This window comes from Anopheles coluzzii, chromosome 3, assembly GCF_943734685.1.
Source record: "Anopheles coluzzii chromosome 3, AcolN3, whole genome shotgun sequence".
In the NCBI taxonomy this organism is placed as follows: Eukaryota; Metazoa; Arthropoda; class Insecta; order Diptera; family Culicidae; genus Anopheles; species Anopheles coluzzii.
The window spans coordinates 70,415,579-70,421,578 of record NC_064671.1 but is presented as its reverse complement, the minus strand read 5'-3'; the positions used below and the strand labels follow the sequence as shown (position 1 = coordinate 70,421,578).

The window sequence follows — 6,000 nt, the reverse complement described above, 5'->3', positions numbered from 1 at the left end:
GTCAGCTCGTGCATTAAACTTTGGAAAAGTCTGATCACTCACGAAAAAAACCCCTAAAGTAGGGTAAATGTACCAGTATTGGGCAGGTTAGTGCAGCAGTTTCACTAAAACAGCTCGTACACTTACAATGTTTATTATTTTGCTTAAATGTGACATTAGTATGAACGATAAACTAGTTTTTATTTGCCGTTTCAAATGCATTTTCTAGCGATATTCATGAAAATGCAAATAATGTTTTTGTTCCTATTTTCGGCAATTTGGTCCTATTTTCGGCAGGCTATGCTCCTATTTTCGGCAACGCGAAAACGGGTCGGTAAATGTTTTAATTAATGCCAATAGGTAGACAAAAATGTTTACAGCAATTTTACACTCTCACTTTCCTAAAATTAGTGTTGAAAAGTACTTAACTTATTAATTTTTTGTTGCCTATTTTGGGCATTTTGTTCGCAATTTTTACAGGCACTTTGATGTGAGTTACATTCAAAGTAGGCATTGGAGAAATGAGACTGCCTGACGGCTATAGAGTACGGCTCTGACCGGATCGCAAATTATTATTTTTTTCTCAAGTTATTTGATGATTTATAGTGAAATTGGTGATATTTGATACAAAAAATGTCGTTTTATCTGTTGCCATACGCATTGCAGTTCTCTGATAAAGTTTTAAATGAATATTCAACGAAATCAAAAGTGTGTTTTTGTTTCAAGTTTCGGCAGGAACCAACAGCATTGAAAATCAACATTTACCGTGTACCAATTTTAGGCAGCATTCAAAGAGAATAATTACTTGTTTTTAGTGATTTTAAAATTCCAAGCGGGCTAGAATAACTGCTGCAGGCATAGAATCTTTCATTAAAACCACACTTCAATTGTGTTAGTGCTCTGGTTCTCTTAATAATGAAACCTGCCGAACTATTGGCTGACAGCAAATCTGCCGAAACATGTTGAACTTCGCACATTTTGTTTGATATTTTGGAAAATTTGCAAGGAAATGATGTGAAATTTCGTGTATGAATAACAAATAAGCATATCTCTATTTAAAAAATATGTATTGAGAAAATTTTCAACGCGTTTTTGCGTAATTACACGTTTTTAGTTACACTGCCGAATACTGGTACAGTTACCCTAGTTTTATACTATAATAAGGATTTTGAGGTTCAATCATGCACACTATATTTACTAAACAACGAATGTTCATTTCATCTTCGTCAACGTTCATTCCTGGAAGTCCTGAGATTCATTTCTCGAACCCTACCAAACAAGAACCTGCAACTCCGCAAGTGAATGTGTCACTCGCCCATTCATCTCGTTGTCTCTCACCGGGTGAATAAAAACAATTGACAACTCGCCACGCCACGGCGAACATTCTTTCAATCCATCTCCCGCGTGGCCCTTGGCAACGAGGGGACATCCAGTCAAGCGTCCATTATCATTTCCAGGAACAAAATCATCCCATCCTTCGCTTGACTTACCGTCCCGCAAGCTCCATCCGATGGGCACAGCATTGTCCTGTGCGCTTCACCGCGGGGCTGAAGGTCGCGATTTTTGTTTTGACAAGCACAACCGGTGATGTGCATTTTTCATTCTCGGATAAACTGGCGCTTGCGCCCTACCGAACCCCCCCTCCCCCGCGCTCTTGCTCCACCTTTTCAAGTGCGTTCCCGTTTGGCACAAAGAATCGTTTCACTGATCCCAAGCCTCCGATAAGCAGCGCCAATGATGCGATGGAACACAATATTTCCACTACAACAGCATGCGGGACTGTTGGGGAAGAGGGTTGATAAGTGAAAGCGACACCCTTCCCTTGCTTTCTCCCACGAGAACCTTCTCATTTCAGCGCATTTTCTTCCGAGCACAGCGATGGGGGTTTCGATAACTTTGTTTCAATTTGATGTTCGCTGTCCAGCAATGCATAAATCAGTGTCAGTGTTCTTTTAGCAGTAAAGAATAGATTACAGTGAACAGCACCGTAGAAAAGTGATTCCTTTATTCGAGTTTTCAATTGAATTCAATTCTCGCTATCTGATGCATTCTATTTACATTCCGCTCGAAAGAAAGCGTTTAATGCCATTAAGATGGAAGCAAAAAATAGTGGCCAACTTCAGCAACAGCAAAAATGCAAGAGCTCCTGCTGCTTGATCCATCGATTCATCGCTCGCAGTTTGCTTTGCCACTGCTGCATTCTCCCGCCCAACAGCACCGATAATGGGATAATCTAATGAGATGAAAACAAAAGCTCGTCAAGCGAAAGCGAAAGAATGAATCAAATTATCTTCTGCTAGCGAAATAAAACCGTTCATTTGCCAACCGAGGATTGGCACCGCGAGAGCGGTTAACGGTCACTCACAACGCTCACGCACACGCCAACCCGGTCGCTGCGGTACGCAGTTTGAGCAAGAGAGCGAAATTTTCGCGTGCTTTTCCCGCAGAGAGTTCCCGCTGCTCGGTTGCGGGGACACTCGTGTTTTCCCAGCGGCCTATGAGCAGGTGTATGGGTGTGTGTTTGTGTGTAGGTGTGAGAAGGTTTCCAGAGGACACGGCGAGCATCCCGGTGTGGTTTGTTTGAAAACATACAAAACATACTCTTGCTCAAAAATCGACACAACGATTTAGAGAGAGGGAGAGAGCGTTCTCTATGGAGAGCCATTCACTGCGCTAACGGAAAACAAAAATCGGCAGAACGCATTCCGAGAGAGGGAAAACATTGGCATTGCAGCGCACGCACGAATCAGTTTCGCAATATCTTGCCGCGAGGAAAGTCCGGTCGCGAGAGATCCGCTGAACCCCGCAAACCGAACACACTCGAACGCGTCTAACGTCGGTAATTACCGGAAAGCACGCCGGGAAACGCCGGGTTTGTTTTTTCGAGGTAGGAAAATAACGGACGGAAAATAATCATTTTCCTCGAGTAATTGTGTTACTTTTGTTGTGAAATACATTTGGAAACGATAATCGTGAAAAGATTTTAGGTAACAAATTGTGTCCTTTTTAAAAAGTGTTGTGTTTTCCATGTGAAGCCCAAATCGTCTTGTCCTCTTTGCGTTTACCAACTGTACAGACCTTTCCAGCATTTTTCAACATGATTACTTCTGTCGGTAAATCCATTAAGATATCTGTTCTTCTTTTGTGTGAGAAAAATAAATGTGAAAAAAAACGTTCGCCATGCCTGGCAGAAGATAAATAGCACGTGCAAAAGGAAACGCGCTGTCTGTTTTCTGTACATTTCCACGAGCGGCACACACCGCTGATGGGAAACTTTTCCACCGATAAGTTTCCGTCTCCAAGGCAAACGAATTTTGTGTCCGTTTCAACCAACACGTGTGTGAGTGTGTGTGTGTGTGTGCTTCCGTATACCATGTGCTTCAAAGTGTCCCTCTGGTAGTACGCAACCCTCCCAAAAAAAAGGAAAAAAGAAAATGAGTTCAAGGATTAGCGCACTTGATCCTGTTGTGAGGAGCAGCTGAGGGGTCGGATTCTGCCGCTTACAAAACACAACACACACACACAGAAGATCTCTAATCCTGTGTAGCCGTGACAGTGTGCGCGGGTGAATTATTGGGCATCGTGGAGCACTTGCCCACCCCTTTGCATATTTCACATGAAGTAGGCGAGTGAGCAATGTGGTGAAAAGACGATCGTCGGCTGCTATTGTGTGATGTTTTGCACCGAATGGTGGGTTGAACTTTTTTTCTGCTTCTTCCATTTTTTTTATTTCTATTTCCACTCTAACGCCATGTGCAATTTCATCGCTCGCGGAAACAGTAGTAAGTGTTCGGGTGTGTTGTAGGTGGATGGGGGTGGTGGGTGGGTGGGTGTTGTACCCGGCCACGATCAACGAACCAGCCCGTGAGCCGCCGTGTCTGGCTGTCTCGCTAGACATTATTCTTCGTTTCGATGAAGAATTGCCCCGGAGCGTATTCGGTTTTGTGTGTGCCGGCATTCGAGTGTACGTGGATAAAGCGTAACACGAAGCAAAAAAAAAGAACCGGGGAACAGTGCAGATCCGGCAGTCTCCGGTCTGTCTCTGCAAAATGTGAATGAGCGTGTGTGTGTGTGTGTGAGTGCGTGTTGCATAGATGAAAAGCGAATGGCGCCACTGTTGAGGATTTGCTCAGCCGGCTTCGCCAGTGGCAGGTCCAAATTTGGGTGAAAGTTTTACCGCCACAGTGCATACCGATGAGTTTTGTGCAATCAAAAAGGGGTTCAAGTTTTTCCGGTGCTTGGAGGTAAGGAAGATGAGGAGCTATGAAACATTGCACAGCAAATGGTCAATGTCGGTTGTCGGAAAACGTTGGCTTTAAGTAGTTGGCTGGCTGATGTTGAACAAATTTGAGCAATCGGTTAGAAGTTTTTTGGTAGAGAAGACAATTTATATTGAAAATGTCAACTCTCCTTTGGGTATAACTCGCTCATAGCGTAATAAGTGATGTAGGAATGTGTTAATAACTCTTTCTGATGCAATAAATTCATTACAATTTGAATTAAGTTGAGCATTGACATCAATTACCATCCAAGCTATTGCAATACGCCTGAAATTATGCAATTTTTGTACAAATACCACTTTTTAAACGTCAGCTAAAACTGATTGGAACTCGAAAGTTAATCACAAAACCGAGGACATTCATCGTAACGAAAAGTCTGAGTTTAGCGCAGTTTTTGGAACAAACTAAAGAAAATCATTTTAAATGCATTAATGTACACTTATTTTTACTCATACAGCTATCTATGTTCTCCACTAACCGTGGCATAAAATAGCAACTTGCTTCAATCTTCTCTCAAAAATGTTTGCTTACAGCTGCAGCTTCCTTTCCCAATTCAAACTCTTTAATTAAAACAACTCTACCAGCTTATTTTGAGCACCCTTACTGTTAGAAAACACTCACATACAGACCAGATGCCACTAACTTCCGATGCACCACCCGAAAACCCGGACTAAACCGTACCTTACCCTTCGCCTTTGCAAGCAAACAACGCAAAGAAACGCTTTTGGGGGACCGTGTGTGCCTCGATGCAAGGTTGCATCTTTCGGGTTTTTACCGGCTAACTAACGGTTTCGCATTCGCATCCCAGCCAGCCCGCAAAGTGTCCGAAAACCACCAGACATTGGCACCGGCTGGCCTTGATTGCCGGTTTCCATGCATACGATGCTGCACCGTTGGGTGTACCGGTGGACACACACACACACAGACACGTACATTTCCGGTGCAACGGGCCCAAAACCCAAAGCAAATAATCAATAACAAACAACCCACCACCAAATGCACATGCACTCGTGTGGTGCAGAAAGGAAGCGTTGGCCTCTTTCTCTCTTCCTTGTGAAGTTTTCGGGAGTGCAAACTTTTCGGCAAAGAAATTTTACGACCCCAAAGGCAGAGGAGAACAGCAAATTAATGTCACCATGTGGCGCTAATGTTTGTTTGAAATGGTTTTCCATAAATTTTGCTAACCGCTGCCAGCACGCGTGCCAGCGGTTATCAGCTATGGATTGACATTTTCTTCACGGATACACATTAATAAAGTTCCTGGTTGTTTGTTGCTTTGTCCTAGAAACTATCGAATATCGTTAGCTGAAAGGTCTAAGGTATGACGTCAAGCAATCGTGCAGTGTGACGAGCATCTGTCGTATCATGTTGGTAAAAGCCTTTCCCATCGTGCCTTCGATAGACAATAGTTTCAACTTCCAGTCAACGGCGATGTGTGGGATTAAAATTAGTTCTCCTGTTTCGAAAAAACAAACAAAACCGTTAAGCTGTTCATTAACAGCGGTACTTCACACACCAGCAAACTGTTGGCCACCGGATGCTTGTCGCGCGAGTGCTTTCTTTTTCTTCACACTTGTCACTGTCATACGGGCTGCGGTTTGTGTGGAGCAGAAAAGCTACCTCACAATCCACCTTCGTGAATGAGTGACACCCACACGCTGCTAATGGATTTTCGCACAACCTTTGTGTATGTGTGTATGTGTGAAGAGGAAGAGAAGTGTAAACGGAACCTTGAGGCTTT

General features: G+C 43.4%; 1 protein-coding gene across 1 annotated transcript in view; it reads left to right on the top strand.

Moving 5' to 3' along the window:
• The first annotated feature begins 2,515 nt into the window (after window positions 1-2,515).
• The window catches only part of LOC120958017 (uncharacterized), a 57,515-nt gene continuing 54,030 nt past the window's right edge, over window positions 2,516-6,000 (top strand). The window contains exon 1 of the mRNA XM_040380554.2: window positions 2,516-2,866. The gene's annotated coding sequence lies outside the window, so the exon portion shown is untranslated. The remainder of the gene's footprint in view (window positions 2,867-6,000) is intronic.